Here is a 22,399-nt window from a genome sequence, read left to right as displayed (position 1 = left end):
CCGAGATAAATAATATGCAAACATTTTCTGCACTTGAAAATAACATTAATAAGAAAGTACCTAACTCAGTCACTTTTTCCTCAATCTGTGAAAAAATTAGACTATAATTGATTAAATGAGACCGAATGAGGTCATAAGTTACACAAAATATTTAAACAATTTACAGTCTAATATAAAAAAAAAGAATATTGGGAAGTAAAAGGGTTAAACTTATCATAATCATTATTAGATAGTTAAAACAAAACAAAAATAAACCAAACAAACAAAAAGGTAATAATAACCGAAACAAAATGATGATCATGAACTATTTGGGATGTCACAAGACCTTTTTTGGATAAATTAAATTCATTCACAATAATATAAACATAACCCTATTTTTTGTGTAATTTCTCATATAATTATGTTAAGAGATACAAAGGCTTATTTAATAAAAACTAAAATTGTAATTGTTTTTTTTTTAATCTTGTTTGAAAATTATTGTTAGTGTATCATGTGTTAATATATAACGTATGTATGTAGGTCATATTTAATTCAAAATTAAATTAATATTTTAAAATTGAATCTCAAACTTATGACCTCTTCACATTGTATAAACATGAAATCATAAAATGATTTTGTTCAAACATAAATCAATTAACTTTGAACAGGCAACTTATATTATCCAGGAGTTCTAGAAATTATCCAGTTTCGGAAGTAAAATAAAGTACATATATGTGAATAAAACAATTTATTAAACAAGTCTTGTTGATTACAATGCACAAAGACGTTTTAATAAAATGATAAAAATTATACAAAAATATGCCACCTTAGACTTGCGAGGTATAATTATCTTAATACATATAATATTAATGGATGTATGTATGTAGTGTGTGTTATTCATATTATATAACTGTAGCATTGATAAGGTACACACAATCTTAGGTAGGTTAATTGATCTACTAACATTTCTATTGCAGCCATGTTGCTAATAACTACAATTATATAGAACAGGTTCATAAATATCAATTATTTTTTATTTAATAGGAGCAATATATCAATAAATATTGCTTATGTATTCGATTATTGAATTTTGTAAACAATATTTTCTATATAAATAACGCACATATGATTGTATTAGTTTATGGTTAAAAGGTTATTGATTGAAAATATTCAATAATTTGACATAAATTCTTAAATAACTTTTATGGGGTTATTGTGTAATTTTATATTCGATTTCATTAAAAACGGTACAGGGAATGGGGCTATTATAAGGTGTATATTAAGAATTAAGGTAAAATCGGGCCAGAACTTTACCAGCAAAAAAAAAATAATGAATTTTAATCAGTCACAGTTCACTCTCACTTTCTTTCGTGTTATCTATCATATAGCTCTTGATTGGTTTAGTGTTTTGTTTCAGGAAACATTTCTCTTTAAAAATTTACGTTTATACATACGTATTAAGTGAGCTTATATGATTTTTCCTAGTTAAAGATTTTAGTTTCTATATTGTTTAATTATTTCCATAACACAATTCATTTAAGAGAATATAAATGTTTTAAATCCTATAGTAAAAATGTAGATCACAAGAAATTGTTGAACTCTATCAACACAGTATAGAGGTGTATGTATAATATTCTTATTTAAAATTAAATTAATTAACCTATAACAATATTTTTAGTTGAATTTCATAGGGTAATATGAAGTTGTACGTTCTTGTAAAAAATGAAATTTACTTCAAAAAATTTTGAAAGTTTCGAACAAAATCTTTGTGTTTTCTCTAGCCAAATTGCTGGAAAATTATTTGGTACAGATTCTAGATACAATTTAAAATCCATTATTGATCAATAAATTAGAAACCAAAATAAATACAAAATATTTCAAAATTATACTTGAAAAATTTAATGCTTCTGAATAATTTCTAAAATACAGAAAAACTGCCAATATCTGGTAACAATTGTAATCGAATATTAAAATTTCAAATGCAATACAATACATATAAATGCTACAACTATACAAAATATATATTTTTTTATTATTTATATTTATATGTTATACATATTTTGTATATCAAAACATAAACAATCGATTTCTACTTAAGATTTCATAACAAAATCGATTTCATTAAAGATTGAATGAATATTAACTGCAAAGCTTAAGAGTGTATAAGGTGTTGTTTGAATTGGAAATTTAATATTAAATTTTGCTGCGGCGCTCGCTTGATGCATTCAAAAAAATCGAAATACATAAAATTGAAATATCTTTTTTAACATGCTTACAAACAATACAAACATGTGCTTACTTAATGGTAAGATAGCATCTATGTTTGTACATAAATATGAATGCATTATGTATACGTACATTATTATGTATATATAGTAAGCACATATTTTTTTTTTTGAGTTCCAATTGAATAATGAGTGTTTTATGCTTACTTTGCATACTTCAGTTGTTGTTTTAATTTGTGTTCACGTAAACATTATTATTTTTTTATTTACTTTACATACATACCATACATAATATGAAAAAGAATGTGTATTATACCTAAATATAACAAAAAAAAAAAAAAATTCAGATCATGTTTAAAAAGTGAAAATTTTAATTTTTTTTTTTTAATGGTTTTCTTTGCATTCATTTTTTGTTCGCTTTTGTATGTATGTTTTGTTGTACCATGGCATATTAAACACGATTTACCTTACTTTTTTACATTATGTACATTCTTGCACACAGGTATACAAAAAGCATAACACTGATCTGATTTTATATTGTTTATGTAGTTGTAAACATTTTGACTTTTTAAAATTTAAATTGAAATTTTATTTTGTACTACTAGTTGTTGTTGTGGAAAAAAAAACAAAAAACTTACCTTGCAAGGTGAGATGAATAATATGCGCATTTTACCTGTGTCAATTAAGTTTATATTAGTTTTTGAATTAGGATAGACAAGAACTAATATATTATGTAGATTGTCTTACGTTTAATTTTCCTTTAATTTTTAACATTTCTGTAACAGATTTGGTGTTATTTTTGCGTAATACAATTTGATTAAAATAGGGAATTTCCTGAAATACAATTGTGACTAAAAAAAAAGATATATTTGGGCAAAGATATGTAAACAAATTAATGGAAAAATTTAATTATAAAATATTACTGAAATTGAAATTAAATTTATAGAGATACGTGCTTCATGTTACATGTGTATCCAATTATTCAAATAACATTTACGAGCAATAAAATAAGAAAATATTTAATAATTTCAAATGACCGCTATATATATGAGAGAGTGCTACTCTTGTGTCACTGTATGATAGTAAATTATTTTCTTTGCGATGTAGGTGTAGGGAACGTTTTTAGTAGCATAGATGTTCATATTTTGTGAAAAATGTCGCATTCTAAATAACAGAATGTATAACAAAAATTGAAATTTGGGTATTACAATTTAAAATATAAAACTATTAAATAATTAATCTAATTTATGTTAAAATATTTACTGTATTTAGTTGATGTTATACCGAAGTTGATATTTCATGGAACTGTGAATAATTCCGCATTGTCGTTATGTCATACTGAAATTAAACCGCGCAGTAATATCCATTTTAAATGTGCAATTTACATTTACATTAAAATGTCCAAAGCAATCAAAATAGACTGAAATTGGTTCCATTGTCAAACATTCGGAATTGAAAATTCGGAATTAAAAATTCCGAACATTCGGAATTCGCCGTGATTATACATCTATGATACATTGGACCAAATTTCTTTTTAGGAGTCGCATGATGCATTCCACTTCCGTTTAAGTATAAATATATATCCAAATGAAACCAAGATTTTTATATTAGATTTAAAATGTTAAGTTAATTTTTTATTAACTCACGTTGACGTTTTTAATTAGCCCATTAACGACTCGTCTATCTTGAAATAAAAAAATTTTTCTTAGAAATTAAAATGTTGTATACAATAGCACAAAAGCTTCTCTTAGTATTTTTTCATATTAAATAGTTATATCACAATACATCAATACTGACTATTTAAATACAAAAAATTATTTTGAAATTTATTCACAGAGTTTTAATTTACTCCAAAATACCTCATCAATTAATCGATATTTTACCACAAAAAAATTTAAAATAAATGGTTTAACACTACTATGTGATTTTTGAACTATAGATACCTACAATTTACGATATGATATTAAAAAAAATATCCCATTGAAAAGTAAAAGATGCCCTCTGGGATTTTTGATTTATTGTTGATTAATTACTTTTAACACCATTGTGGAATACTACTGCAGTGTTGTATATGCCGGTAGTATTATAAAATTTTTCAAAAATAAAACTTATTATATAAATTTTGAAATATTTTAATCAGTAATCTATGTCTAAATATGGAGAGTAAATATAAATGTAAGGTAGCGAAATATTATTATGAAATCGTAATTTTAATGGAAATAAATAGAAAAATTTTGAATGATAGAAAAATTATCGATCTTTAATATTAAGTTAACACACACCACATATACACAAACATATCCATATAAGAAAGGAAATATAAAATTCGAAATACTTGAGGCAATACTATTGATAGAAAAATAATCGATAAAGTAATCGATACTGTCAATAGTGTTAATAGAACAATAATATCATGTTGGCGAAATATCAAATATATATGTGTCAATGTTTAGAATGGATAATAAGTATTTAAAGATATTTTTCATTGAAATTGATAAAGGGCTGTGTATTTAGATATTAATTTTAAGTAATAAAGTCATTTATTCATTTTATTAAGAAATCACTGAAAGTGAAAGCAAAATTTATTGTAAAATGTCAGAAGCACAGACATGTTCACAGAAGAAGAGCGACATTTTTTGCTCGGACAAGCACTAAAAGCAAAAAAAAATTACCTATCAATTCAAATATAAAAGATTTGACGTTTATTTTCCATATAAAAATGTGTTTAAAGGCATCTATCGGAATAACTGTGCTTAATTTTCTCTTCTCCGATACTTTTTTACGTAAATAGACAAGTGTAATTGGGAGTGTTGTACAATTTAAGTGCTAATTACCTTAAACAGATCACTCGAATTACATAACATGAACAAATTATCAAATGTAACCTAATTTTTTATTACATATTTTTTTTCTTGTAATGGTTACATAGCATTAACATACAATACAAAAATAGTTATCATTCAAATATTTGCAAATCAAGTAAAGAAAAAAAAAACTCAATTTCACTGCATTATCCAAAAAAATTTTAAATGAAAAATGAAAACCAGACTTCCTGCATGTTCAAATTTTTAAAGAAATAAAAAATATGTTTGCGAATTTTTCTTTTTATACTTTTTTTGAACCGCTCCTAAAAACAAAGAAATTCTTCATTCATTTTTCCTTCATTTCAGTTTTTTAATTGAAAATTTTAATAAAAAGCTTCATGTGTTTTAAATCGCTTTAACTGACATACAATCGTCATTACATCTTTATGTGTGCACACATTTCAATAATTGTACATATAACAAAATACACCATATGATGATAATTAAGTTAGCCAGCTGGCAACAATTTTTCAAAAAGATGAAGAAGACGAAAGAGGGCGAAGACGAGAGGGCGAAACAGAAGAAAAGTTTTATAAAATGTTTTTCTGCAAACGAATTTTCCTGAAAATTTTAATTAATTTTAAAAATTTCTTAACCATTTTTATTTGAAAATTTTTAATTTATTTTATTTAGCTTCAGAATAAAGAGATCTTCCTCATTTGAAAAAGTTGCAGTTTCCTCACGTAGTCTAATTGACAGTTCCTTTCAATTTGGTAACAATAAAATTCTGTCGTTCTCTAATTCTGCTGCATTACCTTCAAAATTTTTTAATCAAATGCATTGATCTTATTCTGTGGTTATTTTTATCGCTTTGCGTAGGGTTTTCTACAATTCCTAAGAAGAAAATCATGAATTAGTTAAACAGATGAAAAATTGATCTGATTCAAAAAAAAGGTGAAACCGAATCAGGGCCCTTTGGGGAAAAATTTAATTTGAACCTTATATTTTATTAGACAAATTTTTCACTTTTGAACAATAATTAAAGAGAAGTTTGTTTTGGTTAATCTTAGAGGTAATGTTTTAAACACAAACATTCTATGCGAAAACTCGCAAATTCGAAATTATTAATCTCATTTAAATAAAGTCAATAAACGTTTTTATGACAAAAAAAAAATGTTCTCTTCTTTTAAACTGAACGGTCTTGAAAAGTATTTTTTTCTCTTTCCTACAAAACATTAATAAAAACAGTTCGATACCTGTTACAAAAATATTTTTCTCTCATTTACAGTTATTTATATTTGTTTTATTGCAAAAAGAAAACACAGAAATCTCGGTTTTGTTCCACTTTTTGTCTTTCTCTTTGATAACGGTTTAAAATTTACGTAGAGTTTTCTTTTGACAATAACAATATTTTCATTGTCACTTTTTTGCGAGATTTCAAATTTCATTTCAACTCATTCAAAGATGCGAATGTAAGTATGTGTCAAAATATACACATATGTTAAAACACACGGGTACATGATGTTATATATGTACATATAATATAAAATAAAAAAACTCAACGAAAGCGAAAGGGGTTTAATAAACGTACAAATCATGTAATTTTCAGCGGGTTTTAAAATGAAATTCGCGAATTTATTTTTTAATTTTTATGATTTTCTTTTTCGTAATGTTAGTGGATTTTTAATACTTTTACATAACTTAAATAAACCTAATAAGTTTTTTTTTTAAATTAAACCTTTCATTACCTACGTAATTAAGCACATATGTGTATCAGCTTGTAAATAAAAATTTGTTTGTATAAGTGTTTAACAGTGTGAAGTGATTGCTGACGTTTGTCTACATCTGCTATTTGTGGAAAAGAAAAAAAAGCAATTTTGGGATACTCGAATTTATAACAGAGATTTAAGAAATTTAGGAAAAAGAGGTGGTCTGATTTTAAACTATTGCAGGTTAAAATTAATTCAAAATAGTAGTTAAAATTTCAACATAATTGGTTGTTAGATACAAATTTAAAAATGATGATTCATTTGTTGTATACGTTAGAAAATTTAATGAATTTTTTTCATTATGTATTGCGACAACATTATTCGGAAGTGACCACACGAAATTACTTGAAATTCAAAATAAAATTTCTCAACAAAAAAATCAACTACGGTGATGGATGCAAAATTATTCTTTGTTTATAAATAACCTTTTATAATCTTCGTAGATTGTACAAATGGGATAGCAGTGTGCCGCGACTAGCTTATATGGATTTATTGTTCCCTCAATCTAAGAGCGTTTTGATTTCTTTCTACACCCGTATTCTCAGAGTCCCGATTCAGTGTGATTAAGTTATACGATTTTGAAAATTTTTTGAGCTTTTCAAGACAGGCCTAAACTGACTCGGAGGGTACTGAAAATGAATTCAGCGCTTTAATGGCAGTCTGGTTATCCGGCATGATAAACATTTTATGCCCTCGTTATCCGCTGTTAAGGTTGAACAGCATGCATATTTTCGTAGCGTACACCTCTGCCTAAAACATGTTGAAATAAGTTCTCATAGGCTGGAAAACTTGGTTCTTGACCCGAACATCCCCATTCACCTACATTCTCTGAAATATCCGTGTACTACACGATAGTATGCAGTTCAATCCGTGAGTTCGTTTTTTCAGTGCTTTTTGTTACCTAGAAACAAGGCGAAAGTTTTTCTCGAAACTATTCTTCCTAACTATAGAGCCATCAGGTAATGCAGTGAGCCCAGCCGCACCGCATTTCCCGTCACAATAATTCTTATTTTTATAATTATAATCACGTATTTTCCTAAATATTAAATTGACGCTGCTATTGCCTTCTCGACAACGAACAGTAGGGTTAGTCCTTAAATCACTTCTAGTAGTCCCAGTAATGCAGATATGTATCTATAAGATCAGCATATTTCTCGGATCTAAAACATATTAAACATTTTTGAATTCACTGAATATATGTATGAATTGAGTATGATGTATTTGAATATTTCTCAAATTAGAATATTCACTGTCATTTAAAGCCTTCTCTTTTTGTATAATCCAATTACCGTTTTAAATTATGAAACAACAACACTGACAGTGTATAATTATAGAAAACTCTTTTGATTTTGATTAGCAATGACGTATTTAATACTTGAAACTATTATACGATAAAGAATTTAGAAAAACCTTCTTACGCACTTTGTGCCAAAATCTCTTATAAAAGTTTTGTTCGCCTCTCTTAAGTCATATACTTTATATCTGACATTAAATTAGTAAAAATAATGCTGCGATGACAGTAAAAAAAAACAATATTGTATCAACGCGCCAACATATACTCGTACATACACATATAAATTTTATATAGCTAAAAATAAATACATGTAAGACAATAAATAAAAATTTTGAAATATTTTGTAATCTTTTGTGACAAAAAAAAAACCGATGAATAGTCAAAAAATAAAACAAAAAAATTATCAAAAAATTAAGCGTAAGATAAAAAAAAAAATTCATCGGCATTGCAATCACTTTATTTTTTTTTTCTGTCCATTGAATAACCGTTATTCAAGGTTAAATGGTTAAATAGTGGTACATTTTTTTTCTAATTTCCAACAAACACCGCTCGTCTTTCAGAGATTTTCTGAGTGTACAAATAATTTACGTGCTTTTTTTTTTTACAATAAATCTTTTTTTTGTGAATTAAATTCAATAAGAAAAAAAATTGTTGTTTTCTAAAAATTTCTAGATTTTTACTGGTTATATAACAAAAAAAATATTTGCGATAAAATATTTAGGTTTAATTTGCCTTCTTTTTTTCAAATAGAAATCGAAAATTTTTAAATTTTTTATTATTTATTTTTAGTACTTAACCATTAATATAATTAAAGATTTGCTAATCATCGATCATAATAAAATTGGTAGATAATTAAATTTTAATTAATGAAAAACTTTGATAAATAAAATTAAAAATAGACAATCGAATAAAATAACAAAAGTTATTTATTTTTTTATCAATTCAAAGTGATGGCTATCAAATTATTGTAATAAAAAAAAATTTTCGGACATTCAAAGGGTAAAAAGGCAGAACAGAATAACAACTTCAATAGCAAATTTGATCAATAGCAAATAAGTGCCTACTTAATTAATTCTTGCATTTAAAAATAAAAATTTAGATTATTCCTATAGGACTTGAAATTCTAAAATTTTGGAAAGCCCATCAAATATTTACAATATTATAAAATGCTGAAACGATTTAGAAAAATCAATCAATGCAAATGAATAATGAAAAATCAGTGCCTATAGCCTTGCAGACAAGAAATTAGATGCCGACCAAACAGAAAATTAAAAATACTGTTAGTTTAACTCAAGAAGAATATTTTTGACATTGTAGAATTTTACGGGTTTAAGTATTTATGGCAGTATTGGGTACTACTATCCTATATAAATGAATTAACGTGGTAACACTGGTTCGTCACTAATTTTCTTAATTCTAATATTAATATTGTTCTAAATTTTTGAAAAATATTTTCACCTATAGTAAAAATATGTTTCGAAAACAGATATCTAAACTTAAATTAATTGAAAATTTTCTATTTTTTTAATATTTCTAATACTGGACCTGAAAAACAATTGGTTTTAGCTGATTAGGCGCGATAAAATTTTGTTTTCCTAAATGCGATATAAATCGACCACAATTACGGTTTAAAATTTCTAAACCGCTGTTTAATAAAGAGTTCTCTATAATTTAATTAGTTTTATACGGTAAAGAAATTTTATTATAATTTTTTAATATAATAGTTTTTTACAAAAATATTTTATGTAAGTTGATAAGTCCCACATTTATTTTGTGGGAAATGAAAAATACAAATAGTTAATTTTTTTTTTATTTAATATTAAAAAAATCAAAATTTTGATTCGAATTTTTTTATTTTATCTGATTAAAAAATAAAAATAAATAAAAAATGTGAATAAAATCGGGCATCGCCAAGGAAAAACCTTGAATAGAATTTTTTTTTTTAACTTTTCATTCATTCAAAACTAGCTGAATATTAAAAATGCGGAATTTTTATAATGGACTTGATGTAAGGGGGAGAGGGAAAACAAGAGTAATGTATTTCAACGGTTATAACTCGTTGGAAATATTCAATCCAAATAAAATCGGAAAAGGGAAATAAAGATTCTGATTTAAAAAAAAAAAAAACGTGATTTTAAGCAAAAAGCATGCTTTATAGGAAGGTCTTTCTTCTCTTCAAATACTCAAATAATTGTATATTATAATAGTTACGTTATATAGTTAGATGTGTGTCTATGCATTTTGTGTTTATATGTGTTATACATGAAACAGATTGTAGAGCAATGGCTCAATGAAAACATGAATCTATTGAACTGGTTAGATTATAACATTGATAATTGTATGACATTCGTTGTTTACATATATATTGTGCGAGCTATGTTTATAGTGTTATACTTGATTTTATATAATATTGTACATTGGGCAATTATCATGTCTATAAACTGGGTAATATGTTTGAGTTAATGAATAAATATAAAATAAGCTGGTGTAGAATCTAAATACGAGTATTGCCTTGTGTCTATAAAGTTTGCAAATTTCTTGCATGTTTTGATTCTGGATAATTTAAAATTTAAGCCGATTCTTAATTTTAAAGGTACATATTGTTACAATATTAACAGTTCAACGACATTTAATCATATTTCGTATATTGTACTATAAAATTAAATTTTCAAATGAAATTCATTTTTTATATTTTTGATTTTATCGTTAAATATATTTTAATTTAATTTACAGGCCATAATTTTCTAAAATCTAAATGATTATTTTCAACTTTACGTGTTTCAAGTTTATTAAGTTTATAAGATTAAAATTCTATTGTATAATTTTATTTTAATAGATTTTTGAACTCAAAATATGCAAATTATAAAATTTCTTTAAATTTAATCAAATATTTTTTTTTTTTATTAATTTCTTACAAAAATTGGAACATTGTGTGTTTGAAGTCTTTAGTTCCATGAAATTAACGACCATTTTTATTGTCGGTATAACAATATTTTATAAAAGTTGGAAACAATTACTTTAACCTATAGCTTTGAGATTTTTTCTGTAACAACAGAGGAGCTAATATACTAAAAATCTGAAATCACTTTAAGGTACAGTTGGAGCATATAAGCAATGTATTTCCAACAAAACTAGATTATAATAGCTGAAATTTCAAAATTCGGTCATTCAATTAACCGCTCTATTAAAATGTGATGAAAACCCTTTAAATTACAAAGATGACTGCAGTTTAAATAAAGAACCAAAAAATTTTCAAATAATTAGAAATTTTTATATTGTTTTTACGAAACCACAATATCAGTTGATTGACCATAAAATTGTCATTATATTTAGGATTTCTTAAAACAATTAGAAAAAAAAATCAACCGTTATAGTTAATTAAATTTTTCTTTTTTGTTGATTTTTTGTAAACTTCTTTGAATCTTTTATTCGATGGTCACTAGGAAAATAATTGTATCATGCTACAGAAGGTCAAAAATGAAAAAATCAAAACCCTTAATAATTTGCAGTACAAAACCAATTTCCTAAACTTTTACATTAAATTATTGCACTACTCTTCAAGAGCACCGATAATCTACTCACTGAATTAAAACTTTTCTTATTACAAAATTTTAAGTATTGCTGCTAAAAATTTCAATTATAATTTTTTTTTTTAGTACTTAAATTTTGCAATAGAGTTTATTGTTTTTTTTTTTTTTTATTTACTAGTTCTTTATTTTATTAATTTTGATGGTTTTTTGTTTTGTCATAACTGATTGAATTTAACGCTTTGTATGTGTGTATATGGATGGACATAGTGACTGCAATTTATGGAAATTGTTTATAATTCCAAAATTTAGGATTTTAGTTCAAGTATACTTTTAAAGTAATCGATTTCTTTTATTTCATTTTAACACTTAATTTTTTCTAATTTACTTTTCTGACATATTTCTGAAGTGCAACGACAGCTGAAAGTAAACAAAACAATAAAAATAAAATCAGATTATGTAATTGAAAATAGACAAGAGAAAAAAGTGTTATTTAGAGTAATAAGTAAATTACCAGTAATTATTTTTTCGATTAAACAAACAAAATGCTGTGGTACACTAACATTAATTTCTTAATCTAGTATTAACCTTGTCACAAAATTTTAAGTGATAAAATTAAAAAAAATAAAATTACAAATGGTAAATTTGGTAATAGAAAAATGTCGAAAGGAATTACAAATTTAAATTAAATTTGAAATTCTCAACATTTTTGTAATTTTGTCTTAAATTTTAAACGATATAGGGTAAATGGATGTGTAATGAACAATTCAGTGGAGTATTGCAATTTTTCAAAATTGCAAATTGAAATTTTTTTGAAAAAGTGTGCATTTTTCATCGTTTTTCTTACTGCATATTAAATACGAAGTTCTCCAAGTTATTTTCATTAGGTTTTACCGCAATAAGTATTTGTTCATTAATAGTCAATTTTATACCTAAAATTATTGGCAAATGTTATGAATTTTAGCAAATTTAGACACGGTCTATACCTGTAGAAAATTAATGATTCACACCTATATTTATGTACATAAGGTATTAAGGCTTATAAAATTATCTTCTATCTTAAGCAGAGTTTTATCATGATGTAACATGTTTTATATATATTTGGACTAATTTAATATATTTCTAATTTAACAATATTTGAAAATAAAATCTGCAAATTCTTTTATTAATTGAATTTAACTTGTTCTTTTAACTTTTGCCATTGTTATCTTTTATTAATTTTTTTTATTCAAAATGTCAAAAATATCTTTGCCCTACAGTTAATTACTTTTGGTAACAATAGGATTTTCAATTAAATTGTCAAAATTTCGTAATTATTGCAATATAAAAATTTGCATTTTATAATATTCAAATAATTATTAATAATTAAAATTTATTTCTATATATCAGTACACCAATTGAATCTGTCTTGCAAAGAAAAAAACACCTCTTCCTTTTTGTGAAAAATAAGTAAAAAATTTCATAAAAATCCATGTCAAACAGTAATTTATGTCAAAAATTGGAAAAAAAGGCATTGCCAGATTACAAAATTTAATTAAAATTTCGAAATATACATTATGTGCAAAAATATAATTATTATTGCGAATGGTGTAAATAAATATAATATTTATACATTAATTTACACCTTTAAAATTTAATTTGCAAAAAACATGAAAAATTACGAAATTACATACTTACTATACATTTTGCGCGAAATTGAATAATAGAATTCAATAGCATATTTTTTACTAAATTTTTTTTAACATTCATTTCAAATTTTTTACTTTTCTTTTCAAATTTCTCTTAAAAGTACCTTGTATTCTTCGAGTACAATAATATTTTAATATAAAATATAATAATAGTTATTTATTTTTTGTTTGATCCTCAGTTGGCATTAGCGAAAATTATTTTGCAAAACTTAAAACAATTTTATAAATTTGTAAATAAAACGCGATCATTAAAATTATAAAAATAATAGTATTGAATGCATCATATAAAGAAAATTATTATTGGAAAGTTAAGGTTTATTAAGGTTTATATAACAAAGTATTAAGTACATATATACATATGTACTTTAATACTTTAATATAGTTTAATTTTATTAACCTTTGCAATGATCTTAATTATTGAATTTTAAACATTATTAGTTAAATTAAGTTAAATTTTTAGTAAAATTCAATTTCTAACAAATACGATCATTTTCATTATCATATTTTGAAAATGCATATTGACTAAATTATTGGAAAAATATAAAAGTTTTATTGCGACTTTGATACTTTAGTGCGATCACAAGTATCGGACTTAAAAAATAATTGACATGAGTACAATTTTTTTAATACAATAGGGATTTTCATAATATATCGTTTATACTGCAAAACAAATAACTGCCAGACGGATTATTGTCCATAAAATCAAAGCAGTTCATATAATGATTTCACTGCTCCACACTTACTAATTTCACTATTTTGTGAAACATAGCTAATATTGTTTATGAACAATTTACGTTAGCAACATTTGTTTATGAACATAAATACAATTACAGCCCAGTTTTAATTTTTTTTTTGCGATACACTGCGTTTATGAAATATGCGCAATGCGTTTACGAAAATGCCTAATATGTCTACATACACATATAAACGAGTTATGTTTATTGAATATTGAAAAATTCACAATGTCAACATACATATTAATAACAGTATTGCCATCTTACACATTTCAAATTTTATCCACATTCACTTACTTGTTCTATTCCATAACAATTCACAAAAATTTGTTGTTCATAAATAGTGTCTTTGCAATTTGTTCTATATATTAATATTCGGTGTTAATTATAACATACGAGTATACGAGTATAACAGCGTAGGTACTGTTTGCTATGAAATGGTGAGTTTATGCTCACTTTTAAAACATCATATTTCATATGGCAGCAAGTGCATTTAAAATTGCATTTAATTTTTATCAACAATAACATATACAAAAATATATATGTATTTAGCAATAACTTTATCATATTTCGAATATACATGCATACATACACTTCATTAATAATATAGAAAAAATATAATTTTCTCTTCTTTTTCTTTTTTAATTTTAAACATTTTATTATTATAAAATGAAGTAAATTAGTGAAATGAATCGAAAAAGAAAGTTTAAATAAAAAAAAAATTTCTTTTTATTTCAAAAACAAAAAAAAAAAATAAGCACACAAAGTTTATTTTTCGTATTACACTTTCGACTTACAGTAGCAAAAACTTTTAAGTCTTTTGTCAAGTTTCTGTGCAGCGTCGCAGTCACAATAATGCAAAACAGAAAAATTAATAATTTTGTACATATTATGCTGTACGTGTTTGTTTGTTTGTACCAAACAATTAGTAAAAGTTTAAATACAAATTTTAAGAAAGAGTTTTTTAAAGATGAATAAAAAATGTTAATGACGTACCCTAATTAGCATAGAAAAGTAAAATTTTGTATGAAACAAAAAAAATTGAAGTATGAGTATGAAAATAAAGTTATTAACTTTTATTGCTTTTTAAATGCGTTTAGCCTTAAAATACAAGTTATTCCAAATGTATATGTATGTATATAGAATGGTAATTAATTTTACAATTATTTTGTCATATCATTTTGTTATATATACATACACTATACTTATACAAAGTAATGTTTGTTTCACATATATATACATACATCTATTTAATTATATCTGAACGCACTTGTGTTCGAAGGGTATTGTAAGTTTATCACTCCGCTTGTAACGCATAAAAATAACGGTCTGAGATATGCACGCAGGTATATGTTTTTGATCTGTGTCGAATTTTTAGTTGCCATGTGTGTCCGGATGTTTGGCCGTCAGTCCATCCCAGCGATATGTTAAAAACTGATTGAGTTAAGCTTACAAAATTTTGGCAAATGAAATTCAATTATAGTAAACGCTAGAGCTATATTTAAACTGGATGTGATCGGGACAGTGGTTCTGGTAGCTACCATACAACTTCAAAAGTCATTTGGTCATATATTATCGCTGCAATTGAAGCTAAAGTACTGAAATTTTGCATAAAGGAGTATTGTGGTCTGGTAACATTAGTTTCGGTAAAATTGTATGAAATGCATATAAAAAAAGCAAGAAATCGTTTGTAACAGTGTGGCAATTATCGTACAATTCTTAAAATCATTCATTCGCATGAATATCACAGAGTTATCATCATAAACTATAAGTACTTGTTTTAATTTATTTTTTGTAATTTCATATTTCAAAATAGGTTAGAAAAGCTGTTAATATTTTTTTGTAATTATTATTCAAGTAAACAGGTATACATTTATATTTGTATACATTTTAAATATAATGTATAAAGGAAAAATTTAAATACAAAGTTCAATATAATACTAGAATTTTATATGAAATACTCTTATTTTGAAGAAACTTTTTGCATTTTAAGATTCTGAAGTCACATATGTAGGTGTAATTTAAGAACGATACTCTAGAAACAAAATAAGGATTTAGCAACAGATCATATAAATACACTCTTACAACTTAGTTTTCTATAAATCTGATCATAGTTTTGATTGTAATTGTTTTATAAATTTTTGTAATTTAAAACAAGAAATCTAATGTAAATTGTATTAAATTTAATTAAAAAAATATTATGATAATTGTTTTAATCTGATGCAATATCATATTTAATATATGTGTATATAACGTATTGTGTAAAGTCAAAACTATTATCGTAAATGATTGACATTACATTTATCATACTTAATTAGTGAATATTTAAAAAGTTTATTAAATTTTTCCACTTGAATATTTTATTAAAGTATAGTATAAAGCTTTTTTGATAATTATGACTTAAATTAAATAAATTAAAATAGAATTATAAATATTTGACATAGAAAAAGAATGTTGTTAAATTTAATTGTTACAAATGATCAAGTATTTTTCCACATATTAAAAATGACAAATCAATATTAGATGATAATTTTTTAATTTCGATAATTTGCAAAGATAGATTTAAATTTTATTTTAGAGAATTTTTACATTTCCATTCGAATTGAATTTAGAATTAACAAAGATTCAGAACTAGTTTTCTTTTAAGTTAAAATGATTGATTTTGCAATTTATTGCTGTAAAAGAAAGCTTAAGTATATCGGAATTTACGAGTTTTCAATATTTTGCTGGTCCTGTTTGGGCAATTAGTAAAATGTGAATTTTTTTTTTTAAATTTTAAAATATTTGAAAATCCTTGTTTCTCATTTCTTATATTATTCACAACCAATTTGAGATTTCCACATATTTTTCACTCAATAATTTTATGCGAATATAACTCACTTATTACATACATATGTATGTACATATATTTGCCCAGCATTTTTGCTACCGCGAATTTCATTTCTCTCTTTAAACTTGCAACATTATAGTGCAAATTATTATTAACTTCTTTAGGTTATTGAAAAACAATTCAAGAGAATATTATCTAATCATCTTTTACAATAGGCATAAAATAGTATATAAAAGCCAAAATTAGATATAAACAGTTATACACATAATTTTGTGCTACAAACTATAATACATATAACAAAATATGCATTGTATTGTATAAAATTGTGCATCTTGTAATATGAGTCCAAATTTTCTTCATCATATTTTGAAAGAAATCAACAACATTTTATGCGATGACTAATTTCTTAACAATTTCAACAATTTTGTATTGAATTTTAATTAAAAAAAAAATAAAAACAAAAATTAAATTTATAATTATTATATAAAAATAAGAATAAAAATAAAAAAACGAATAGATTTCCGCACTTTGAATCCATAAATATTTACACTATAGCCAATTAGTTTTGTAATATAAGTATAATTGTATGTATGTATGTACATAGAAAAGCAAATTATTTTTCATTAAATCTTTTATAATATTTTAATATGTTGATTATAATTATTCATTACATATGTACGTTGTATAATTTTACATCACTGTACTTACATTTCATATTGTATTCAATTAACGTGATAAAAATGATCACGTCTAGTTTTACACTATTACGCATAACGGCTATGTTATTGTTACGTTTGTATTATTTTCACTTTAGCAATTTAATTATTATGAGTTTTCCATATTTAAAAGTAGCTTGGGGTGTTGTTATAATATTTGGCAATTAAAATTTGCAAAAGTATAATGAAATAGTGTGTTCACAGCTTTATATTTGTTTTTGACAAAGTGAATAAAATTAATGAGTTCTTTAAAATAACTTTACATACAGTCGAAATTGTTCAATAATAAAATATTTTTTTTTTTTTTCAAAAATATTGAATCGAAATTGAAATGCTGAATTGAAAAAACAGCCCTAGAAATATTGCAGGTAAATATTGCAGGCAATGCTATTATACGCAAGATTATGCGCTAGTAGTATATCAATATTAATGTTAGGCACAAATTTCTTTTATATACCATATTATATTATAGTTGATATATGAGTTTGTGGAATTTGTATTTTTAACATTTAGGTCGTATTTTGTTAGAATACTTCCAATTTTTCTCTGCTATAAAATATTTCATTACAATACAATACAGTATATTAATTTAAATTCTATTCGAAACAACAGAACAAATATTTGAAAGAAAATCAAGTTATTTTGTCGCAACAGCTTTTTGTTTTTTTTTAAATCAAGTTCCTTGTCAATAATATTAACTGGTTCTAACGTGAAATACACTTATGCTATATAATTATTGTGCATTAAAAAAAAACTAGTTTATTTAAATTGCAATAATTTACGTAAATTAATTTTTATTGTACAAGAATTCTATAATAGATTTAAAAAACAATATTTATAACAATTCTTGTATTTTAAAAACTTAACATTATATTTTTTTAATATTCTGAATTGAAGATAGGGAAGTAAGAATCAATTGTGACTAAATTTGTTGTGTATGGGAGCAAATTAGTTTTTGCTTAATTTGTTGGCAAATTTTAGAATACCTGTATACGTGTCTAGTTTCTTCTTTCGTCCAGTTGATGTGTAACTGTTATAATTAATTTGTTTGTTGGACTGTGTATGTATATGCATTACAGTATGTTAAAAGACTCGATATAACGTAATATTATATTAATTTTATTTTATATAGTGCGCACTGTTTAATCATGATTATTCTAAAACATTGACACAATTTTTAACAATTAAATTTCAATTTCATTTCTCTTAACATTGTAAATATTTTTGATTATATGAAATTAAATTGAATTTCAAAAAATATATACTGAAATTAATTTTTAATGTATGTTTAAAATATGAAGTAATCCTTGAACCTATTACTGTAATAAAATAATATATGGGTACAATATTCAATTTCACCTTCTATAAACAAAAATATTGCAATACATGTGGCTTTTAAGATACTCTTTATCCAAGGATTTAACTATTTAATTAATAATAACTATAAATATTAGAATAATTGAATAAAATAATTTTATTCTAACAAAAATTATTATAAACTATTTTTAACTATAAAAATTCTATGTCTCTTTTTAAATAATTTAAGAATTAAACTTGCATTTAATTCACATTTAATTAATTGTTTTATTAAACATCAGAATTACCTTAGTATTTAAAAGTGTAAAATAACTTTTATTGTATATTTATAGATTTTAACCTGAAATGGTAATGAACCTATAATTTTATTTAGTAAAACTACTTACATTTAAAGAATAAAATTTATGTGTGTACATATGTATATATATTTACATAAAATCAATTCATTCTTAAATGAATGACAAAGTTAAATAATTAATGCACATATGTATGTAAAGAGTGTTGTGCATATATATATATATAAATTTTTTTTTATTATAAACGGCAACACATTTAAAATATCTTAGTTAATTCAATAAATAATTTATTTCTATATTATTAAATGTATATGTACAACACGTATGTACAGTAATTTAATCAACTTTTGTATATATATGCGTGTATAAATGTATAAAGCCATGTACAAACACACTAAATATGTGAAAATAAAATGCAAAATTGTGTGCAATTAATTAATTCAATAAAATGCGAATTTAAACCAATCAAAGTATTTAATATCAATAAAATTTATATTCACAATATTAAATAACTCAGTAGGCATACATACATATATGGTATACCCAGTATGCAATCAATATTAGGGATATTTACATTTTTGACAGATATTTGTGTCGTTTTTAATGTAATTTAATGTTATTATTAACTGTTTTTATTCTGGAGCTGGAAAATTTTAAAATCTTTTCTCTAAACATAAATTATACTTACTATGTAAATTAATTGTTACTTAATGAAATGCCGAATTTCGAGATATTGAGATATAAGGGCACACGAAGGCATATGTTTTGTTTGATTTGCAACTGTTTGATTGCTTACTTGTATTTCATATGTTTATTTATATTCAAGCACATACACATGCAGAATTAAAAATTGTTATTGCCATTAATGTTAGTTGTTTCAGTTTTGAGTCAAATTTGCAGTAACGACGTTCACTTATTAAAGCATAAGCCCCTCTAAAACAATAAATAGTATTTAGGGAATATTTTATAGATTTTTTCGTTAATATTTCATAGTAAGGAGTTTAATAGAAGATATTAGAGAATTTTTCAAGCAGATATGCATTTTGGCAATTATTTTACGGTATGTTAATTATTACGCGATATTGAAGCTTTATATCTTCAAACACGACAATTTTCTTTAATTTCTTACAAAAATATTATACGTTGATTAACTTACTTTTTGTATTATACGCGTATCATACTGTTTGATTGCAACAGTATGTTGTAACCGAGCAAAATTTTTTCCGTTATTTTTGTTTTACTGGTTATGCATACAAAATACGAATGTTTATATAAAATATATACTTATAAGCATGTATTATATACAATTATAAAAAAAAAATCTGTAAATAAGTAAATTAAATCAAAGTTTATTATATAAATTATTTGTTAAATCAGGCTGCTATTAAACGTCTATTTACTTTATTAAAGAAAATAGAAAAACAGTCAATTTATTTTACTGTATCAAACATATAATGTATAACTTTATACTATTGAAATGGGTGCAGTAGAAATTTTTCCATTAAATATATTATAAAAAATGATGTAATGTTTTATAAAAAAAATTACATTTGTAGGCACATACATACATGCATACAGATTTCGATATTAAGATATGCGTATGAAAACTTGATTTGACATGATGAAAAGAAAAGAATGACAAAAATGTGGTTATAAAAAAGGTGTAACACATTAATTCAAACTATTTACGTGTATGTATATACGCACAACCATATACAAGTATGACATACATGTCTTTATTATAAATTTATTTAAAACTAATTTGAATAATATTGAAAAATGAAGATTCAATGAACTATAAAATTAATTTAATTGACAAATTCAACCACAATATCGAATTATTTATAGCCTTACTTTGTAAGAATGAAGATTTTTACCGACCGTATTGTGTAAACAATAGGTAGGTTATGTGATGGCAACAAATTTTGCATATCGAGTTTTCGGTGGGAACGTACTTCTCCATAGTAGGAAAGTGTAAATAAACTATATTTAGCAACCTGTCGGTCTGTCGGTCTGTCGGTCTGTCGGTCTGTCGGTCTGTGTGTGCACGCGTCTATCTCAAGTTCGGCTGAACCGATTTTGATGAAATTTTATATGTAAGTTTGTTTCCACCATGGCACGGATCGATCAACTTTTGGTATATATCAGGCCTCGGGAACTGCACTTTTTAGCGGGCCTGTTTTACATTTTTGAACATTTTGAAGAAAATATTCAACCGATTTACTTGAAATTTTATATATAAGCTCAGCTCGACCGTCCGCAAAAATTCGTATGTTTTGGAAGAAATCAGGCATCGGCAACTAGACGTTTACTACGGGCCAAATATACATTTTTGTGTATATAAAGAGAAATAATCAACCGATTTCATTGAAATTTAATATATGAATTCCTCGTGTTAAAACAATGAACATATAAATTTTTTGGAAAGATCAGGGCTCGAAAACGGATTTGCGGGCCGATTTTACATTTTTCACCATTTTGAAGAAAATATTCAACCGATTTACTTGAAATTTCATATATAAGCTTTGCTCGATCATACGCAAAAATTCCTAACTTTTGGAAGAAATCAGGCATCAGCAACTGGGCGTTTACTACGGGCCAAATATACATTTTTGTGTATATAAAGAGAAATAATCAACCGATTTCATTGAAATTTAACATATGAATTCCCCGTATTAAAACAATGAACATGTAAATTTTTTGGAGAGATCAGGCATCAGCAACTAGACGTTTACCACGGGCCAAACATACACTTTTGTGTATATAAAGAGAAATAATCAACCGATTTCATTGAAATTTAATATATGAATTCCTCATATTAAAGCAATGAACATATAACTTTATTGGAAAGATCAGGGCTCGAGAACTGATTTGCGGGCCGATTTTACATTTTTCACCATATCCACAGAACAAATTGATGAAATTTCTTGAAATTTGATATTTGAGTTCTGGTTGTTACCGAAACTAACTGGCGAGCATTTCAGGGAATTCGGGTAGCACAAAGCGAAACTCTACTAAGAGCCAAATTTACATTTTTCTAAGTATGTTAACTATAAGCTTACTAATGTCCTAAAAATTGGAAAGAAGTATTTAACAGACATTTTTATAATATTCTGTAACACTTTCATTTAACTAGACAATACACAATGCGGTCGGTTATGTGCTGACCACATCAGATTTTTTTTTTTATAAAATTAACAATGATAACAATTTGTTATTT

General features: G+C 24.7%; 1 protein-coding gene across 2 annotated transcripts in view; it reads left to right on the top strand.

Annotated features, from left to right (window-relative positions):
• LOC129614652 (scavenger receptor class B member 1-like) overlaps positions 1–22,399 on the top strand; it is a 94,979-nt gene that overhangs the window by 36,271 nt on the left and 36,309 nt on the right. The window lies entirely within an intron of this gene.

The sequence above is a fragment of the Condylostylus longicornis genome, unplaced genomic scaffold, assembly GCF_029603195.1.
Source record: "Condylostylus longicornis isolate FDR11 unplaced genomic scaffold, ASM2960319v2 ptg000114l, whole genome shotgun sequence".
Classification (NCBI taxonomy): domain Eukaryota; kingdom Metazoa; phylum Arthropoda; class Insecta; order Diptera; family Dolichopodidae; genus Condylostylus; species Condylostylus longicornis.
The sequence above is the reverse complement of the archived record's forward strand: the minus strand, read 5'-3'. Positions and strand labels throughout refer to the sequence as shown.